The 22160-nt window shown below is 41.6% G+C and overlaps 1 non-coding gene across 1 annotated transcript; it reads right to left on the reverse strand.

Annotated features, from left to right (window-relative positions):
- Window positions 1–14770: 14770 nt before the first annotated feature.
- Window positions 14771–14873, reverse strand: LOC147898259 (U6 spliceosomal RNA). Its single transcript, XR_015541616.1, has one exon. It is a non-coding gene; the product is annotated as a U6 spliceosomal RNA (small nuclear RNA).
- Window positions 14874–22160: the final 7287 nt, after the last annotated feature.

A 22160-nucleotide genomic window follows, 5' to 3' on the forward strand; every position in this document is an offset into this window, starting at 1 on the left:
GTAAAAAATTTATTCTTTGACACCAGGTCTACTCGTCTCTTCCTTTGAGCTTGAACTATCTGAGTCAAGTAATAGCCCTTCATTCTATCTTCCTCCAATTGTTTGAGAACATCGAGCCGGAATTCCATGGAGTCTTGCAGAAGCAACCTATCCGCAACTACAATGCGGAGGCTTAGCACAACATATTCCATTGGTGTAATGGCCTCCACCATAAATGCCAACTTGAATGGTGTCCAGTGGCGACTCTGAACGACATATGCAGTATGCCCAAACTACAGCAAGCAGATGCTCATCCCAATCTGTATCACCAGTAATGTGGTAATCCGCTTGAAGTGCTTATTGGAAGACTTTGCCTGGTCATTCACTTGTGGATAATAAGACGACGATTTTTTGTGAATGACCATGTAGAAAGTCGTTATTTCCCTTACCACTTGAGCCACAAAATGCTTCCCACTATTGCTCACCAGCTCAAACGGACAATCGAACCAATAGAGCACTTGGCTATGGAGCGTGTGGTGTTGTCCCATTATGCCCATGCTTCCACCCACTTTGTACAATAATCTATCGCTGCCAACACATAGCAGTTCCAAGTTCGTAGAGCTACAAGCTTGAAAGGACCTATGAAGTCCAATCCCCATTTCTAAAAAGGGCCCAAACGGAGCATTGGTTGCATCAGTATGAAGTATCAATCCGAAGGCTGTCCCAACCGTTGACATAGATCGCACCGCATAGTGAACCGGCGGGCATCCTTTTGTAGTGTCAGCCACCACAACTCTACTTGCGACACCTTCTTGGCCATAATCGCTCCTGCAAAGTGACCACCTACCACTCTGCAATGCGCCTCCATGAGGACCACTTCTTTGTTGGGATATGTGTGATCAAGGGCTTGCTAGGTGCATGTGTGCATCCACTAGTAGTCATATGGTTGTCTGTGTGTGTGTAGAAGAGGCACACTTAGTGCCGTAGGACATGGCATAAGTGCTTGTTGTTATGCTCAAGAGACAACAAAATGCATGACATGGGAAACCAATGGGGTCTTACTTTTAATGTTTGTATGTATGTATGTATGTATATATATGCATGTACATACATACATACATATATATATATATGTATGTATGTATGTATATGTTGATGCATATATGTATATATTGATGTATATGTTGATGCATACAATTTTGATATATGGAGAAATGGACATGAAAATCATCTAAATTGGCTCTTGCCGTTTGATTTGATATATGACATGACCCCATTTGGATTTGTAAGTCCAAAGATATGGGGTCCTACTTTTAGGGCCTGAATGCCTAAAATAGGGAGCGCGTCAACGCGCTGCCTATTTCATGCATTTAGGCCTCAAAAGTAGGACCCCATGGGGTTGCCAATGGGGTCCTACTTTTGAGGCCTAAATGCATGAAATAGGCAGCGCGTTGACGTGCTCCCTATTTTAGGCATTCAGGCCCTAAAAGTAGCACCCCGTATCTTTGGACTTGCATATCCGAATGGGGTCATGTCATATATCAAATCGAATGGCAAGATCCAATTTAGATGGTTTTCATGTCCATTTTCTCCATCAACTAAAACTATATTCATCAAATAATGTTGTTTATCAATTTTTGGCATACCCCCCCAAAATCAAGACCCCCATTGCAAGTAAAGGTAAGGAACACAAGTGCTTGTTCTTATGCTCATGAGACAACAAAATGCATGAAATAGGTAATCAACGGGGTCCTAATTTTGCTGTATGTATGTAAGTATGTATATATGTATGTATATACATACATATATATCTATATGTGTATATATGTGTGTGTGTGTGTGTGTGTGTGTGTGTGTGTGTGTATGTATGTATGTATGTATGTATATATATATATATATATATGTATGTATATGTATATGTTGATGCATATATGTATATATTGATGCATACAATTTTGATATATGGAGAAAATGGACATGAAAACCATCGAAATTGGTTCTTGTCATTCGATTTGATATATAACATGATCCCATTTGGTTTGTAAGTCCAAAGATACGGGGTCCTACTTTTAGGGCCTGGATGCCTAAAATAGGCAGCGCGTTAACACGCTGCCTATTTTAGGCATCCAGGCCCTAAAAGTAGGACCCCGTATCTTTGGACTTGCATATCCAAATGGGGTCATGTCATATATCAAATCAAATGGCAAGATCCAATTTAGATGGTTTTCATGTCCATTTTCTCCATCAACTAAAACTATATTCATCAAATAATGTTGTTGATCAATTTTTGGCATACCCCCCCAAAATCAATACCCCCATTGCAAAGAAAGGTAAAGAACACAAGTGCTTGTTGTTATGCTCAAGAGACAACAAAATGCATGACATGGGAAACCAATGGGGTCTTACTTTTGATGTTTGTATGTATATATATGCATGTACATACATACATACATACATACATACATACATACATATATATATATATATATATATATATATATGTATGTATGTATGTATGTATATGTTGATGCATATTTGTATATATTGATGTATATATTGATGCATACAATTTTGATATATGGAGAAAATGGACATGAAAATCATCTAAATTGGCTCTTGCCATTTGATTTGATATATGACATGACCCCATTTGGATTTGTAAGTGCAAAGATACGGGGTCCTACTTTTAAGGCCTGAATGCCTGAAATAGGCAGCGCATTAACGCGCTGCCTATTTCATGCATTTAGGCCTTAAAAGTAGGACCCCATTGGCAACAAACGTGCTGCCTATTTCATGCATTTAGGCCTCAAAAGTAGGACCCCATTGTGTTGCCAATGGGGTCTTACTTTTGAGGCCTAAATGCATGAAATAGGCAGCGCGTTAACGCGTTGCCTATTTTAGGCATTCAGACCCTAAAAGTAGCACCCCGTATCTTTGGACTTGCATATCCGAATGGGTTCATGTCATATATCAAATTGAATGGCAAGATCCAATTTAGATGGTTTTCATGTCCATTTTCTCCATCAACTAAAACTATATTCATCAAATAATGTTGTTTATCAATTTTTGGCATACCCCCCCCAAAATCAAGACCCCCATTTTGCTGTATGTATGTAAGTATGTATATATGTATGTATATACATACATATATATCTATATGTGTATATATGTGTGTGTGTGTGTGTGTGTGTGTGTGTGTGTGTGTGTGTGTACACACACACATGTATGTATGTATGTATGTATGTATCTATATATATATATATATTTATTTATTTATACATACATACATATGTATATATTGATGCATATATTGATGCATATCTTAATGTATATATTTGTTTTGATTGATGGAGAAATCAGGCATGAAAACCATCTAAATTGACTCTTGCCATTCGATTTGATATAGGACATGATCCCATTGGGATTTGTAAGTCCAAAGATACGGGGTCCTACTTTTAGGACCTAAATTCCTGAAATAGGTAGCTTGTCAATGTGCTGCCTATTTCATGCATTTAGGCCTCAAAAGTAGGACCTCATTTGGTCCTACATGGGGTCCTACTTTTGAGGCCTAAATGTATGAAATAGGCAGTGCATTGGCACGCTGCCTATTTTAGGCATTCAAGCCCTAAAAGTAAGACCCCATATCTTTGGAATTACAAATCCAAATGGGGTCATGTCATACATCAAATCAAATGGCAAGAGCCAATTTAGATGTTTTCATGCCCATTTTATCGATTTAATAAAACTATATGCATCAAATAATGTTGTTTATCAATTTTTGGCATACACCCCCAAAATCAAAACCCCCATTGGAAAGAAAGGTAAGGAACACAAGTGCTTGTTCTTATGTTCAGGAAACATTAAAAAAGAGGCCTAGTAGCCCAAAAATGGCAGCGCATCAATGCACTATCATTTTTGGGTTGCCAGGTCTCTTTTTTGTTGTCTCACGAGCATACATATGGAGGTTATTATACAATATAACTAAGAAGTAGTATTGAAGTAGTTCTACAATTTGGATGCATTAAGAGCATTCATATAGCAAGGAAGAATATAATAATTGAATACATTTTTTTTTCAATACATATTGCTAGTGAGACTACCAAAAAGAGGCTCTACCCCTCATGATGTCTCTGGATATAGAATATGAGATTGCTTGAGGCTTGGATTGCAGCTGGAAACATTGCGTGGGCAAAGCCACTATATGCCTCAAGTGTTGGAAATTGATATATGGCTCAAGTGCTAGAATGTGCAAATCATGGCCAAAATCAAGACCCCTTAGAGATTCCATGAGGGCTATCCTTTTACTACTACACACGTCACCTTTAACCATTCGTCGTCATAGGCAGCAAGTTCATGGGACCCCATCCCATGATCCAAGGCATTATTCAAAGACAAAGTATTTCTGACCATTCCCAAATTGAGTTTGCCAATTCCTAATCTGATTGATTTCATTTACTGGACTTGCAATGCTTGCAAAGCCCTTGCTTAAGCTTGAATGAGCCTCTTGATTTTGGGGGTATAATGGTCAAAAATGGCTTAACACGCCCAAAATCAAGAGGCTCATTCAAGCTTAAGCAAGGGCTTTGCAGGTCTTGTTTTTGGGTGGCAAAAGCACGAAAAATGACAGCGCATTAAGGTGTTGCCATTCTTATGCTTCCGCCCTCCAAAAACAAGACTCCCAAGCTATTCATTAGAGACACCAAAATGAGGAGAAGGATGACGTGAGGAGTAGAGGAGCTGGCCAATGAGGGGAGGGACAACCTTGGAATTGCCAGCAACAAGCATGATGCAAGGAGGTGAGAAGGCAAAGAAGCAAGGAGGTGAGGAGGTGAGGAAGCAAGGAGGCGAGGAGGCAAGAGGCAGTCTTGAAGGGCAACAAGAGGGTGGAGGTGGCCGAAAGAGTAAGCAAGAAAGGGAGGGATGGAGATTGCTTGTAGGAAATGCTTGGATTAATGCTACAAATGCCATTTTTTTGTGTGTATTTTGCAGCATGAAATGTTTATGGCATTTTTCTTTTAAAAAATACAAAATTGTTGTGATTAATTGCGCTACAAACAACTCAAGCCGTAAAGCACCATGGATTAGTACAACAATATACATCACAAATGGATGCATACACTCATATACATCACCGATGGATGCATACACTTATACTCACATCAATTTCCAATATTGTATTAGATGGACCCTTAGCATATATGTGTGCATAGAAGACCATTTCCTACATTGATCCCTGATTTCATAGTTAAATTATTCCCTTTCTCACATTCTAACATGTGAAGATTTAATGTACATGCATTATGGGCACATTATATTGCAGTTTATGACTAACTTTTTTTATGAATGCATGATACTTGTATATGGTCAAGGAAGGTATATTATCATTTTTGAATGACAACATTACTCTATGCTCCATTTTATCCTATATTAGAAACTATGATCACTAGATATTACATAAATGTATTGCTCCATTATATCCTATACTAAAAACTATTTTGACCCAAATACATAATGCCAATTGAGGTTAGTACTAATGACAAGTGATGAAAACAATCTAATGGTATGAATGAGATCTTGTAAATTTTGGATATATAATATGGGTACTATGTTGATTGAGCTATTTTTCTAAGGGAATATTTTCAACTTAATTACTAAATACATACTTACAATGGTGACCTGATTCCCATCTATATGTATAATCAAGTTTTACTTTGTGTTAAAAAAAAAGCTTTTGCATAAGGTTAAAATTTGAATAGTATTTATATTTGTTTAAGACTACCCATTGAGCTGGCTCCTATCCTTATATTGAACATGATAATGTTCATAAAGATTTTATGAATACAAATAGATAGCATTGGCTCTCTTTTTAGTGGTTGGGAATGAACCCTAAAAGTACCCTAAAATGACTATGTATTCCCTTATTTGTAGCATGGAAGTGATCATGGTAGAGTGGCATAATCCCTATTTTGCTTTTTTCATAGGTTCTTTTGCTACTCATGGTTGGCGGATACACCACGGCATAGATCCGAATAGATATTTGGTTTTTTGCTTCAACTTGCTTGACTAGACTTTCCTTGATGATTGTTTGATTGTGCATGATGAGTAGTCACTGGCTTAACTGATGCATTAAGTGAAATGTTTTCCTTAAAGTTTTTCATACTACAAGATACGAGTTTGCTTATACGGGTGGAAATAAAAGCTTGTTAATGCCTGGTGCATATTTTTCGTTAGATGCAGTAGGATACTAGTTACCGAGTGTCTTTGCCAATTATTTCACTTGAATCATGCTCCTCTTATGCTTGAGTTTGTGGTCACGTATTGACTTTAACATAATAGTCTATAGGATACTGGATGAGCACTCAACATAGTGGTTAGATGCATTCATTTCTAGTTCCGATAGAACTATCATTCAGACATTGGTCATAATAGAAATATGGAGGGCTAAAATCCTTTTTTGGCTCCCTAAGTTTTTTAAAGCATGGTATTGTCCAGATTACATAGGTATATTCACTAAGCAAAATTAATCCTTATGATGAAAATGTGTTTTTTTTCTTTTGACATAGTTAGTTCTGTTTCCATGTTTTTGGATCGAATGTATGGATGATCTTCTGCAAGCATAAAAGACATGATATGTATATGTAGCACATGATCATGTTTACATATTTTCAGTCATATATTCTACATTGTGATCTATCATTATCTTGCTGTGTGGATGTTCAATCTGAGTAGTGTTTGCTTTTTTTATCGCAAATTTTATGTATTGTTGTGTCTCTACCTCTCCACAACGACTCAAATTGATAGTATGGGGATGAAAGAGAAGTTAATTGTGAGTTTCAGGCATGCCTTCATTGTTGGAATATGTTTAATTTGCTTATGATCACATCAATTGTTCCAATGATATTGAGAGGAATAAGATGCTGGATGAGGTTCTCGCTCGCTTGAAACCTATTTAATCTTGCTCGCTTATATGGGGCTGCTCGCTTTTCTTTGCTCGCTTTTTGGTAATCCTCTGAACCGGGGATCTCAAAACCTGGTGGTTGTTCCACGTATACCTCCTCCTTGAGATCTCCATTCACAAAGGTGGATTTCACATCCATCTAAAACACGGGCCAACTTCCTTGGGCAGCTAAAGCCAAAAAACTAGATTTCACATCCATCTGAAACACGGGCCAACTTCCCTGGGTAGCTAAAGCCAAAAAACTATGAATTGTGGTTAGTCAAATTGTGGGAGCAAAAGTATCTTGATAATCAAAACCATGTACCTGTGCAAATCCTTTTGCCACGAGCCGAGCCTTGTACTTATCCAACGTGCCGTCGGACTTGTACACTTGATCTTATACACCCACTTGGTTCTGATTACCTTGGGCTTTGGTGGTCGATCCACAAGGTCCCAAGTGTTTTTCTTCATTATGGAGCCATACTCTGACTGAAACTCTGACTGAATAGTCTCCATCCACCTATCATGGCCCTATGCCTCTTCAAGACACTTGGATTCATAAGAACGAATCACTTCTGTCATCAAAGCATAGTTGACCAAGTATTCCTACGCCCTTGTTTGCTCCTCTAATCTCTTGGACCGGCGGTGTTCGAATGGTTCCTCCTCAATGGCTGGAGGTTCTCTACTATCCAAAAGTTTCTTTACCCACTTTGGGAATGGCCGTTGCTATTGTGGTTCTGCAGGCTCTTCTTCATCTTCTATCTTGAATCCTCCCAAGCACCCTTGGGGGAGTTCGGTCTACTGTTGGTGGTTGTACTGGATGGATATGCTGGTCTTGGTTATATAGGAGAAGGAAGCATCCTCCTCCAATTGATGCGGCTGTTCTGAGAAGACCACATCATGACTTACTATTACCTTCTTGGCAACATGATTATAGAGATGGTAACCCTTCGCCTCTTCACTGTAGCCCGAGAAAATACACTTCCGACTCTTTGGTTCCCATTTGGTCCTGGTAGCATCAGGGACATGCACAAAACAGTCACATCTAAAAACTCTGAAATGTGCAGCTGAAGGTTTCTTACCAGAAAAGGCTTGCAGTGGAGTCATCCCATTCACAGCCTTCGTGTAGCTATGATTGAGGATGTAAACTGCAGTGTTACATGCTTCAGCCCAGAAAGTCTTTGGAAAATTTTTCCCTTTCATCATACTCCGGCCCATTTCGCAAATGAAGCACATCTTGCATTTTGCTACTCCATTTTGCTGTGATGTATGTGGCAGGGGTTTTTGCCTCTTAATTCCGTGACTTTTGTAGTAACTTTCAAATTCAGTCGATGTGAACTCTCCAACTATGTCTGATCTCAGCTTCTTCACCTTCCTCCCCGATCCTTTCTCGACCATTACATGCCATTCCTTGAACCTACTGAAAGCCTCGTCTTTCATCTTTAGGAAGTATATCCATATCCTTCTACTGTAGTCATCAATCAGTGTCATGAAGTAGAAGGAACCACCCAAAGCTTCCGTCTCCATCTTTTTGCAAAGGTCCGTGTGAATGAGCTCTAGATGAGCCTTTGCGCTGCTGGCCTCTTTAGGAAAGGGTTGCCGATGTTTCTTGCCATCATGCAAGCTTCACATACATCGAGCAGATCTGAAATTTCTGGTAGGTCTGCAATCATTCCACTTTTATGCATCTCCTTCAAAGAACTAAGGTTTAGATGACCAAACCTCTCATGCCACAGCTTAGTGTTCTTCACATGCGCTCGACCACTAAAAGTTGAGAGTTTGTAAATGTTGTTGTGCCATGTACCTTTACCAACGACCTTCCCTTGAAGATCTAGAATCTGTGCACCATTCTTGTCAAATAGAACTTTGAGGTCCCAATTTGTTATCGCAGAAATGGACAACAAGTTCCTCTTGATATCTGGCACATAAAGAACATCGGACAACTGTTTTACAACTCCATTTGACTTGAGAGCAATTGTACCTTTTCCTTTTGTTGGGTATTTTGCATCATTGCCGACTGCCACCTTGATGTCATTCCCTACCGGCTGTAGAGAGGTATACCAATCCTTTCGACTGGTCATGTGGCGCGATGCACCACTGTCAATGATCCAAGGTTCATCTGTAGGTACATGAACTGCCTATGTGTAAATCTCCTCAATTGCGACGAACACCTCTATAGGTACTGCCTGCACACTATTGCTGGACTCTTTCTTTACTCCGTTCTTCTCATCTCCAATCTTCTTTTGGCACTCATTCTACTTGTGCCCTAGCTTGTTGCAATAGAAGCACTTGATCTTCTTCTTTCTCTTTTTATCATTAGAAGAAGATGGGTTACCAGAGTCCTTACCCTTACCTCTTCTTTGATCCAGTCTAGAAAGCCGAGTCTTCTCCAGTTCTCATCTTTTGACGCATCTCCTCCTCCAGAAGCATCACGCTGAAATCCTCAAAGTTGAGGGGCAGATTTTTGTTTTGCGTATTCAATGCCGTAACAAGATTGTCATACTTTGGTGGGAGAATCCGTATGCACCTTTGTGCTAGATTCTTGCTAGTGATGGTGATGCCAATTGCAGTCATCTGATCATGCAGATTCTTCACCCTGGTGATGAACTTCTCTGCCGCTTTAGACTCAGACAACTTCTCATTCACGAGTTGAGTCTCCAGATTCTGTATCCACGTCTGATTCATGGTCTCATACTGATTTTTCAAGACCATCCATGCCTCCTCCGCTATGGTGACATGTTGAATTAATGCCATGACGGAATCACTAACACTGCAGACAATAGAACATAGTGCATTTGCATTTCTTCTTATCCACGCGAGAATCTCATTCGCAGTCGGTACTATCTGTTGTCCTGCATTGGCTAGATCTGATCTCAGAACCGGCCTCACATCCACCCCAGTAGCAGTGTCCCAAAGCTCATATGCGCTTACGATGGTCTTCATCTTGAACTTCCAGAGAGGATAGTTAGAGCCGTCCAAGCCATCCCCTAATACTGTCTATTTTCTTTTTGAACTTTTCCAGGAACCACTCCCATCTATCTTTCATCTTAACATTGAACCCCATAGGGATACCTAGTATTTAGATTGACTATGGAGGATACGGGAGGAACTCACACTACAAGGAAGTATGCCACTAGTCATGATATTGCTTTCATATCAAAGGAAGGGTAGTCCAAGTATTGAGATTCCCTTGTTGTTTCAAATATTATTTCTACTGTTCTTGTTTTGATATCAAAGGAAGAGTGGTGCAAGTATTGAAACTCCCTTGGTGTTTCAAGTATGGTTTCTTCTCTTATTTATGTAGTGGTGGTGACAGCTAGTGACATAGAAGACATTTCAAAAGAGAGCCATGTAAAAGCAAGACAATTGAGCAAGTCAAGACACCTTTGAAATTTGTAAAATGCATGGAGCAAGTTTGACTACGTTTGATAAAGATCCTTCATATAATAGAATTTTGGATAAATCCTTTTTTCATCCACAAAGATCTATCTTGGATGCATATACAAGTGGCTATTTTATGAGAAAGGCTCCACAAAGTGGAAGAAGAATGATAGTTATAAACCAAGACTACCATGAAGAAAACATTGTTGGAGGCATATGTATGTAAAATGGTTTAGAACTTGCTAGATGTAAAAAGGTTCTATGACAATATGGTGGGCCAATATTTTTAAGAGCCTAAGGGGCGTTGCAAGAACACTAGTTAAAACATGTACAACATTTATGTTGGGATAAGAAAAGGCAAAAAGTGAATTAAATGTTCACCAAATGCAAGAATAAATAAACATGAGTGAAGTGGTGAAGAATACATGAGGTTTGTTGAAAATATTGGAGATATTACAAGGGATCTTAAACCAAAGGGGCAAGGAGCAAGGGAACAAGTTATATCAATGGGGAGGTCAGCACCCAAAAGAAAGAGAAAAGTACAAATTTTGTTGGCATCTATAGTTTAGGCATACTACTTGTGGCCTATCCTACTCATGCAGCAACTCTGAACTACTTGTGGCCAAATGAACTCATACTTTAGGCATACTACTTGTGGCCTATACTGCCACCTGCGTCTGGAGGAGGGGGTCTTAGAATGATGCTCTAGCATGTCTCCAGAACCATTGCACATTGCCACTCCACGATCTTGATCTCCTCTTGGAGCATGACCAAGTAAGTCATACAATTGCTCCATGTCGACAGACACTGCCTCAAGAAGTATGGCCAAAAATTGTGCCAGTGCATCTGACGTCCGCCTGTTGTGCAACTTTGCAAAAGTGCTATGGAGGCTCTCTTCATGTAGCGTGTGGACCTGGTCTACAGACTCCTCCGCATTCTAGACCTGCTCTTCGAGTCTAAGGAATCGAGCTTCGTTCTACTAGGCATGGGCCAACTATTACTGAAGGGCTACGTCATCCATGAGTCCTCGTTTTCTCTCCGCAACTCCTTCAGTTGTGTTCCTTTGGCCAGTTGAGTTGTCCATTGCTGTGACATCTGAATCAAATAGCGTCACATGCCTCCAACTGGGCAAGTGGTGATGCTACTTGTGAGGTCTGTGTAGGGGTCATCCATGGCTGGTTGCCCACAATGATGACGAACAATGCTCATTGTAATGGAAGAAAGCACACCACCTGTGTCAACAATGCGATCGCCCCTTCCCCTAGCATAGAGGTGACACTGGTCTACCGCACTGATATGTTTAGGATCTGCTCCCACCATTGACGGAGGGATGAGGTGAACCTGGTTGTGCTGCTTGTCACTAAACCTGATGTTGGGAATCACCGCCAGCATAGTCACCAGACTAGTTACCGATAGGGGATTGCTCACCTCGTTCATCGCTATTGTCCTTGCCACACTAGTTGTCACTACTGAAGTGGGCTGGGTATTCGCATCACTTGTTGATGACATCACTGCTACGGATGGTTGTTACCACATTGTGACTCCGCCGAAAGTCGACTGAGATGATATTGGTGGAGGCAGAGGTACCGTCGACACTACTTTAGACACCAAATGGGAGGAGGTCCGTGGAGGCATTGAAACTATTGAGGTCGGCGTTGCCTATGTACAAGCATGCGACGAACTGCCGCACTCCTGATTGCACTTCCTCTTCCTCTATTGCTCGATGCGAGAGATTCTTGGGCCATCCGACACTAGCAACCTGTATGACAGCACCGAGGTACAAGGGCACTTCAGTGTTGCTAGTGATCGGGAAGAGAAGGTTGAGCACTTGGCCCAACTTTGTCCTAATGGCTTTGCTTGTTGCTACTGCTCTTGCCACCCTTGCTTCCTCTACTCAGAGATGCTCCTTGAACACCACCACCCATGTCATTGGTTGTGTCTCTTCTAGCAGCAATATCCCATGGGTACAAATTGAAATAGTATACGTCTTGGCCTACAGAAAGACAGACTCTAATACCCATTAATAGCCTACCCTAAGATGCATGGTAATTCACAAATTCCAAAAATAAACTCCATTGTGATTGGCATCTTGAGTGTTAGATGTCCCCTGGTATCTTGTAAATACTTGAATTACTACTTGTGGCCTATACTGCCACCTGCGTCTAGAGGAGGGGGTCTCAGAATGATGCTCTAGCATGTCTCTAAAAGCAGTGCACGTTGCCACTCCATGATCTTGACATCCCACTCTCACCAGATCTCCTCCTGGAGCATGACCAATTAAGTCATACAATTGCTCCATGTCGACAGACACTGCCTCAAGAAGTATGGCTAGAAATTGTGCCGGTGCATCCGACGTCTGCCTGTGGCGCAACTCTGCAAAAGTGCTACGGAGGCTCTCTTCATGTAGCATGTGGACCTGGTCTGCAGACTCCTCCGCATTCTCGACCTAATCTTCGAGTCTAAGGAATCGAGCTTCGTTCTACTAGGCATGGGCAACTATTGCTGTTTTGCATCCACAAGTCCTCGTTTTCTCTCCGCAACTCCTTCAGTTGTGTTCCTTTGACTTGTTGAGTTGTCCATTGCCGTGACAGCTGAATCAAATAGCATCCACATGCCTCCAACTGGGCAAGTGGTGATGCTGCTTGTGAGGTCTGTGTAGGGGTCGTCCATGGCTGGTCGCCCGCAGTGACGACGAACAATGCTCATTGTAATGGAAGATAGCACACCACATGTGTCAACAATTCGGTCGTCCCTTCCCCTAGCGTAGAAGCCACATTGGTCTGCGGCACTGACAGGCTAATCAAGTTATTCGATAAAAGGCAAGACAGGCTAGAAGTCAAGGATTCGAGGCCAATTAGAATGTTGAATACCTCCTACAAGATTATGGCAAAAGTGTTGGCTCTGAGGATTAGCGAGATCTGTGCTAAGCTTGTGGATAGGGAGCAGAATGGTTTTGCCAAGGCTAGGGATATTTTTGAGAACGTTCTGAATGTGTTAAGAATCTTGGATTTTGTTGCAGCCTCTAGGCAGAGATGTATTTTGATGGGGTTTGACTTTGATCAAGCCTATGATAGAATAAAATGGGATTTCATTTGGGTGGCATTGGAAAGGTTGGGGGTTTTTGTAGGATGGTGGGAGCATTATTTGGGAATGCTGCTGCAATACTCTGTCTAAATGGGGGTATGGTGGGAAGATTTGAGCTTAAAAGATCTATGGGGCAAGGGTGTCCCTTGGCACCCTTGTTGTTTGCCATCTGTACAGTTCCTCTTGTGCATATGATTAAGAAAGGGGTGGCTTTGGGAGAAATTAAAGGGGTAATGTTGCCTTCAGGGAGTCATTAGCGTCCTCAGCTATTTTGTAGATGATATGGTGGCCTTGCCTTTGGAATGCAGGGGGAGTGTGAAGAATTCGTTTGATGTGTTGCAAAACTTTTGTCGGATTTCAGGTTCTGTGTGTAGTTCGGAGAAGATATTTGGGCTGAGGTCCAATCCGGGGCCATTGCTTGAGTGGCTGACGGATCTGCCTCCTGTCAACTAGGTTTAAAGAGGTGTGGTAATTGGATACTTGGGAGCCATTGGGGATGGAGACAGAGGTTCGATTGGTTTAAAGAGAAGGTTTGGAAAAAAATGAGAGCATGGCACGGGAAGTGCAAGGGTGCTGATAGTGGAACATGTGTTGTCTGCATCAACCAATTACTAGCTTCGATCTTGAGGTTTAAAAAGGAGCATTGGTTGGAGGTAGAAGAAGAGAAGAAGAAGAGAGGATGCTAAGGTCTTTTATTTGGATGGAGGATAGAAACAATAGGAAGTGGCATTACGTTCCTTGGGATGCTATGAAGTTGCTGAAGGATACAAAGAATTTGGCGTGCAGGCTAAATGGATACCTAGGGTATTTGACGGCAGGGTGTCTTGGGTGGTTTGTGGAACATGCTAAGAGCAAGAGTGTGGGTAAGTGGACGAATATGTTATGGTATGACTTGGTATTCTCTTGGTTCCCTTTGAAAGTATGAGCCCGATTGATGCTTGGAAATGATGTGGAAAACTGATGAGATGGGAAGGTAGGTCGGGGTTAAGGGGGATGCAAGTCTAGTTTTTTTTGTCAATGTGGAATGTTAGGAGTGAATTGGTTCTTAACGTAGGGGTGGGGGTAGGATATAGATAGGATGCAGTATTACTACTGAATATGAGCAAAGTGGGAATGTGTGTGAAGGATCTAAGTATGGCTCTAGGCTAGTTTTATAACTATATATGGTGTTGTCATGGGCAGTCTGCCCTTCTTTGTTGTAATTTTGCTCTTTTTGTAAATAATAAGCCGACATGTTCGGCAAATTTTCTCTAAAACGGAAGTAATCTCGCTGCTTCTTAGAAGGGACTGCTATAATGTGTTAGAGATCTATCTAAAATCAACTACTTTTATCGTAATAGAAACTAAGGTTCACACCAAAACTCGGGGAGGAGGGCGGTCAAACATCAAAAAAATTTGGACCATTTCTCGATTTGTGCGTGTCATCCTTGCGCAGGGGCCATGCTAATCTTCTCTGTATCGTTCCAATTTTATCAGATGTCTCCGAAGAGACATGAGCGAGGCGGGGTCTCCTGGTCTTATAAACCGTGTTTGCACGTTGACTCAAGTCTATCTGGGATAAAGGGGCTTGCTCCTTCGTACACAAGGCGGCACCAGCCAAGTTCTTCCATGAGGACCGCTTTTTTGTTGGGATATGTGTGATCAAGGGCTTGCTAGGTGCATGTGTGCATCCACTAGCAGTCATATGGTTGTGTGTGTGTGTGTGTGTGTGTGTGTGTGTGTGTGTGTGTGTGTGTGTGTGTGTGTGTAGAAGAGGCACACTTAGTGCCATAGGCCATGGCATAAGTGGTGATGTAGTGCAAAGGCATGGGGAGATGCCTTAGATTTAGGAGTCCCTATGATGTAGGGATTGATTTCCTTTGATGTAGGAGAGGTGCCATTGATTTAGGTCACCCTCTCTCCATTTCTATAAAAGAGGGACTTCCCTCTCAAATCAATAGAACACCCATTTCAATATCTTTTGTGTTCTCACTCCTCTTGCCACAATGCATCTATTCTTCCCCATGTTCCAACATGTGGTATCGGAGCTATGATCCTCCTTGAGCTTTTAGAGTCCTAGGCTACCACCTCATCATCTTTATCAACCTTCTTCCATATCTCTCCCGTTTTTCCCAATTCTGCCCGAATCTTGCAGCATCAATTTCTCCAGATCCAACCGTATGCTTTCGGCTCCGGCTTCCCCACACTAGGCGCACCTCTTCACCATTGGGATTGATGGCATTTTACTCTAAGCTACCATGCCCCTTCGTTCTTTGCTCGCCAATCTTGCTCAAAATTCCACCCGTTGGGAGACAGTTACATAAAAGTCATAGTTGGGCATCCTTATTAGCTATTTGTTGTTCAAGTTTGAGCCCATTTGGTCCAAATATGGAGGAAAAATTAAAAAAAAAACTAGTCAACTGCACAAAATTTTGCCATTCCTCTTTGCTGGAAGTAGTCTTCAGTAAGAGCTTCCATTTGCCTTTAAAATTCCTCTCAAATCTTTTCTCTTCAACTTCAATTGCACCCTCTAGCTTCAAACCGTTCAATTTGCGGGTAACAGTGATATTTGCTTCTAATATGAACCATTGAATATGGTTAAGTGCTAGAATGTTTCATTATATTATCTCAGTTATCTTTGGGCTTTTGGATGTTTGACCATTGGAAGTGATCTGAGGCATTTTTTAGTCTTATCTTTGGAGCACTATCTTGCAGTTTGACAATTTTGGTAAATGCCCATGAAGCATTTATCATATATTTTGAATTTAATAAGTTTGAATGCTATTTTGTAAAGGAATAGACATTGCCTTGTAAGAGGTGCGACCTTCCTAATGGCTAACATGAGTAAGATAGATGGTCATTCTTTCCATACTTGTTGGCAGACCAAGGTCAAGTTCATTCTCATGAAGAAAGGTCTATGGAATATTACTTGTGGAAAGAAGACGTAGAGCACAAAGGATTCTCAGGACAGGAATTCTGCAACAACAATCGACAACCTCCTTGCACACGTCTCGCAGCATGCCCAAATGACGTACTCTCTGCTGATCAACCAGTCAAACCAAAAATGGTGCCGGCTCCCATTCATTCTAGCCCAATTTTTCGCACATCCACAGGGTGATGTTGTTAACTCCAAATCAACCATCGACCAGTACCTATGAAAAGTTTTGTGCATTGATGCTCGTGGAGATAGCTGGTATTCATGTGTCAGTGAGAGGTACGATTGAAACTGGCACTGATGCGGTATGAAAGACATCCACCTTCGTTATCGGTGACACTTCGATCAACGTCTACATGAGTCTCTTATGAAATTGCAGCACCAACTGTAGAATTCGTCCCAACAACATTTAAATGGGTGCCTCTAGAAGGTCTTCTAGACCATCTTCATTTATCTGGGCCACAACTCATTTTGGCTACGTGTCTACCCTCGTCATTCCTTTGAATCTTGGTTCCGAAATTGCCTTGGAACTCTTGGTACAACCTCGTGAGTGGCTTGGTTCTTATATGACCGCAAGATGTGGTACCCCTTCAAACTGGACTTTGGAGACTTTCCCTCCTCTCAAAGTAGTTGTCGGCTTATCTTTCGTTGGGGCCACTTCCTAGACCCAATCGAGCACCTACCATCGCACTGCCTCCTGCACATTCCACTGAAGTAACTTTGCATCACTCTGCCTGATCGAGTTACCACATTCACCTCTGGTCAAAAGACTGGGTCCTACTCCACGATTTGTACTATATATGTGCTAGGCATCTTCCCCACCATCTTCTGACATTCGTGCTTCTGAAAATCCCATTCTTGAGCCTCAGGGCACTCATTCCGATAGTGACCTCTTCACCTAGGTAGTAGAAGAAGCACATCTTTGCTCTCGTGGACCACCTCGTCCTCAGCCACCGCGTCCATGACTGTGACCTCCTCCACCACCACCTCTAGTTGGAGGTTGTTCCTAAACTTTTGTGGTACAGCTTGCTGCACATACACTGCTGCAGGCTGTGTAGCTAGTGGTTGTGGCCATTGAGGTTGGTCCAGCTCACACGGGTTGTGTCCGTTGTAGTTGCAGGTTGTAGTTGCAGTTTGTAGTTGCAGTGCTCCATTGTGTTTGTATTAGTCCGGCAAATCGCACACCATTGTTGATTCATCGCGCACTCCATTATGGAATGCCCTGGATTCCTGCAGTGCACACACCAAAGATCTGCATTCAGACACCTCGCTGAGTGACTTGCTACGAAGTTCCCCTTCCCTTCTTTTGAGAATGGTTTTGCCAAGGCTAGGGATATTTTTGAGAACATTCTGAATGTGTTAAGAATCTTGGATTTTGTTGCAGCCTCTAGGCAGAGATGTATTTTGATGGGGTTTGACTTTGACCAAGCCTATGATAGAATAAAATGGGATTTCATTCGGGTGGCATTACAAAGGTTGGGGGTTTTTGTAGGATGGTGGGAGCATTATTTGGGAATGCTACTGCAATACTCTATCTAAATGGGGGTATGGTGGGAAGATTTGAGTTTAAAAGATCTATGGGGCAAGGGTGTCCCTTGGCACCCTTGTTGTTTGCCATCTGTACAGTTCCTCTTGTGCATATGATTAAGAAAGGGGTGGCTTTGGGATAAATTAAAGGGGTAATGTTTCCTTCAGGCAGTCATTAGTGTCCTCAGCTATTTTGTAGATGATATGGTGGCCTTGCCTTTGGAATGCAGGGGGAGTGTGAAGAATTCGTTTGATGTGTTGCAAAAATTTTGTCGGATTTCAGGTTCTGTGTGTAGTTCGGAGAAGATATTTGGGTTGAGGTCCAATTTGGGGCCATTGCTTGAGTGGCTGACAGATCTACCTATCAAGTGGGTTTAAAGAGGTGTGGTAATTAGATACTTGGGAGCACCATTGGTGATGGGCATTATCTTGAGACAGAGGTTCGATTGGTTTAAAGAGAAGGTTTGGAAAAAAATGAGAGCATGGCACGAGAAGTGCAACGGTGCTGATAGTGTAACATGTGTTGTCTGCATTAACCAATTAATGGCTTCGATCTTGAGGTTTGAAAAGGAGCATTGGTTAGAGGTAGAAGAAGAGAAGAAGAAGAGAGGATGCTAAGGTCTTTTATTTGGATGGAGGATAGAAACAATAGGAAGTGGCATTACGTTCCTTGGGATGCTATGAAGTTGCTAAAGGATACAAAGAATTTTGCGTGTAGTCTAAATGGATACCTAGGGTATTTGACTATAGGGCGTCTTGGGTGGTTTGTGGAACATGCTAAGAGCAAGAGTGTGAGTAAGTGGACGAATATGTTATGGTATGACTTGGTATTCTCTTGGTTCCCTTTGAAAGTCTGATATGTTTTCGAGCCTGATTGATACTTGGAAATTGTGTGGAAAATTGATGAGATGGGAAGGTGAGTCGGGGTTAAGGGGGATGCAAGTCGTTTTTTTTGTTAATGTGGAATGTTGGAATGAATTGGTTCTTAAAATAGGGGTGGGGGTAGGATATAGATAGGATGCACTATTTTTTTTTTGTGTTCATCAGAAACGTCAGACTTTCTAATACTGCAGCCAACTGCTACCCTTGGATGCTCAGCGGTGATTTGGTTCACTGCTCCTATCGCTGCTGGAGGGTCAATGGTGCTCACATGAATCATTGGGTTTGTATAGATGAGAGGGACTCAGTCTGTCCCCCCAAAATCATCACACATTGGCGAGTCTGTAAAACAGCTGATTAATAGACCTATGCTCTGTCAAAATGCCGACTAATCTGTGGTTTTGACAAGCCCACAGATTGCCCTCTTTGGCCCATGCAAAGGTTGGGTTTATAAGCCTCATGTATAGGCCCTTGTTTGGGATCCCATGTGCCCCAGTGTCAACCAATTAATAGAGATGTTTTGGAGTATCCAAAGGGATCTATAGCCATGGCTACCACACAAGCAGGCAGCAAGCTTGCTCCCCAAGCAGTGTGATAGCAGATGAGTAGCACTGAATTTGGGCCCGTCTTGTCCAGTTCATGCAACATGTCAAGGGGGTGGATCAGAGCCTCTATCGGGGCTATCTCACCTTGCTAGGTAGGTCTATAAGGGATCATCGATTGTTTAGCAGACACAACAACCCTTGATGATGGAGTAGATCGAGTATACAGCATCCGCAGCGAAAAGCCTCAAACCCGATAGCAAGCACTTATAGCCCATGGGGGTTCCTCTCTTTCGAGCTTTCAGTTAACTGAACATGTAAGCAAGCCTTCCACTACCAAAAGTAGTGCCTATGACATGAGCATGTTTCAGGCGAGTTAGTATTTGTATTGTATCATTGCTTACAAGTAGCTGGCATGCTTCAGCCCAGCAACAAGCAGCTGGCATGGGCCAGATGCAGCCATGGGGAGCAGGGTCGAGCACGTGGGATGCGACAGCAGCAAAGAGTTATGGAGCTTGTATAGAAAAGAGAGAGTTCATGCCAAATGTAGATGTACCCATCAATGACTTTTGTGCAATGGATGACGAATGTGAGGTTCTCGGTTGCAAAAGTAGTGGATATATGTAATTGTTGAACCCTTGAATTTACAGTTTAGAGATTCAATTAAGTCCAAAAGTGCATGCTTTGACCACAGAGCGAAGCAAATAAATCAAGATGTTGACCAAAGAGAAAATGGTTAAAGAACAACACAAAGTGAAAAGTATCTCAAATGCCCCATCAACATTATAGGCGGCACTAAATGAAAAGCAGGAAACACTACATGACAAGGCAAAAAGTAATGAAGGGAATACACTATTAGAAGCCTTTGGTGGATATCAGCAGATGATAACAAATATCGAAATTGCGAAGGTTAAATGTGTCAGTAGGATCTTCTAGCTGCTAGATGCAAACACTTGTAAAGGTTGTGGGTAGTACCCACTATGAATGGAAAGAGGAGGTCATGTATATAAAGTCTTAGAGTTAGGGCCCTTTTTGCTACCAAGGCAACAAGGGTGCATAGAGTGTGGCCTTTGAGCTTGTTATATATGATTGTCAATTTTGGCTAAGCAGTCGAATAAGGTTGATTCTCTCTCTCTCTCTCTCTCTCTCTCTCTCTCTTTGAGTTTTGCATTCCACCCTTGCCCCCACACTATGTATTCATTGCACATTGCTTTGCATCTCATGACAAAGGGCCAACACACTGTTGGTCATCTAGAAATGGATGAGAGGAAGGGCCATGAGACATGAATCGGCACATGATACCACGATTTTGTGTTAAAATTTGTCAATCCTTCTAGGGAATGCAAAGTGTGTTGCACTAGAAAAACCATTTAAGTGTCGACAAACCAACAAGCAGTAAATGTCAGAGCTGATGGACACCCTTACCCCCACACTATGTATTCATTACATGTTGGTTTGCATCTCATGACAAAGGCCCAACACACTACTAGCCATCTAGAAATGGCAATTGTCTTGCATACTTGGAGGAAAGAAAGGGCTATGAGACATGAATTGGCACATGATACCAAAATTTTGTGTTAACATTTGCCAATCCTTCTAGGGAATGCAAAGTGGGTTGCATTAGAGAAACCATTTGAGTACAAGCGAACCAACTGGTAGTAAATGTCAGAGTTGGTGGATGGAAGAATAAGACATTAACTAAGATACCAACAACAAAGAGAAGAGTGGACCATTAGAATCAAGAAGGCTCTAGATTATCTCCAAAGAGGATGATGAGGCAATTGTCATGGCTGAATAGCTGACCATCACCAATGCTAAACAAACAAAGGGAGAAGGAAGTGACCAAGAGATTCAAAGGATCCCACTTCCAACAACTTTGGGTGAATTTGGAAAACAAGGAATCATAAACTCATGTCCATCACAAATGAAGAACAAATTGAGTAGAATAAGCCAAAATGATTAGATGTGGAGCTAGTCCACCACCATTGAGCCCACCACGGTCACGGAGGTAGCAAGATGACCAAAAATACAAATGAAATTCCAAAAATTGATGGGACACAAGGGAGCGAATCACTAATTAGAGGGGACAAGTTGAAAGCCACATTTGTGAAAAGGCTCTAGCAGAGATTCAGCAAGGTAGATGTATTGCTTAAGCTCAATTAACTCAACCAATAAAAAAGCAAATTAGTGAACGATTTTGTAGCATGAATGAGGGTGTTGACCAAGAAACTTGACAATGCACAAGACAAGATGACATTGTGGTCCTAGTTGATGAGTTGCCTCACTTGTGGAGCCAAGTTGTGCAACATGGAGATAACTTACCAAACAAGGATGTGCAATAATTGGATTAATAGAGTAATTGCAATTAAGGGGACCATGGAACCCCAAAAAAACAAGCCCAAGGCAGTCATTCACTAGAATCCTACAAAACAAGTTCAAGCAAGCACATTTAAAAAATAATTCTAAATTTAACATTTTATAGTTTTTATTTGTCCCTCTTCCATACATATATAGGTTAATTTAGACGGTAAAAGCCCCTTCCATACATGTACAAACCATAATTATATTGATATGTATTTTTTAAACCCTGTCTTGTAAGTAAATAGCCCTTAAGTCCCCCAAATAAAGAACTCCAATTTCTTTAATGAACCTATTACCTTACAATTTGTAGTAATTGACACCCCCCCTCTTGACAGAAGAAAAGAAGAATGTGCTGATTCAAGAAGTGGACAATGACAAAGAAGATAAAGATGAAATGGTGATTGAAAAAGACACCAAATTGAGAAGGAGGATTCTAAAAGAAATAGGCATTAGAGGCACCTTCCCAACTAACACCCATTTGCCCTAATACTATCTACTTTGAACTTGTCATACGAGGCCTCACCTTTTTTCGAGATCCCAAGTAGTTTTGAAAGAG

This window comes from Dipteris shenzhenensis, chromosome 9 (genome assembly GCF_047967505.1).
Source record: "Dipteris shenzhenensis isolate YYH24624 ecotype China chromosome 9, Dip_SZ_1.0, whole genome shotgun sequence".
NCBI classification, from domain to species: domain Eukaryota; kingdom Viridiplantae; phylum Streptophyta; class Polypodiopsida; order Gleicheniales; family Dipteridaceae; genus Dipteris; species Dipteris shenzhenensis.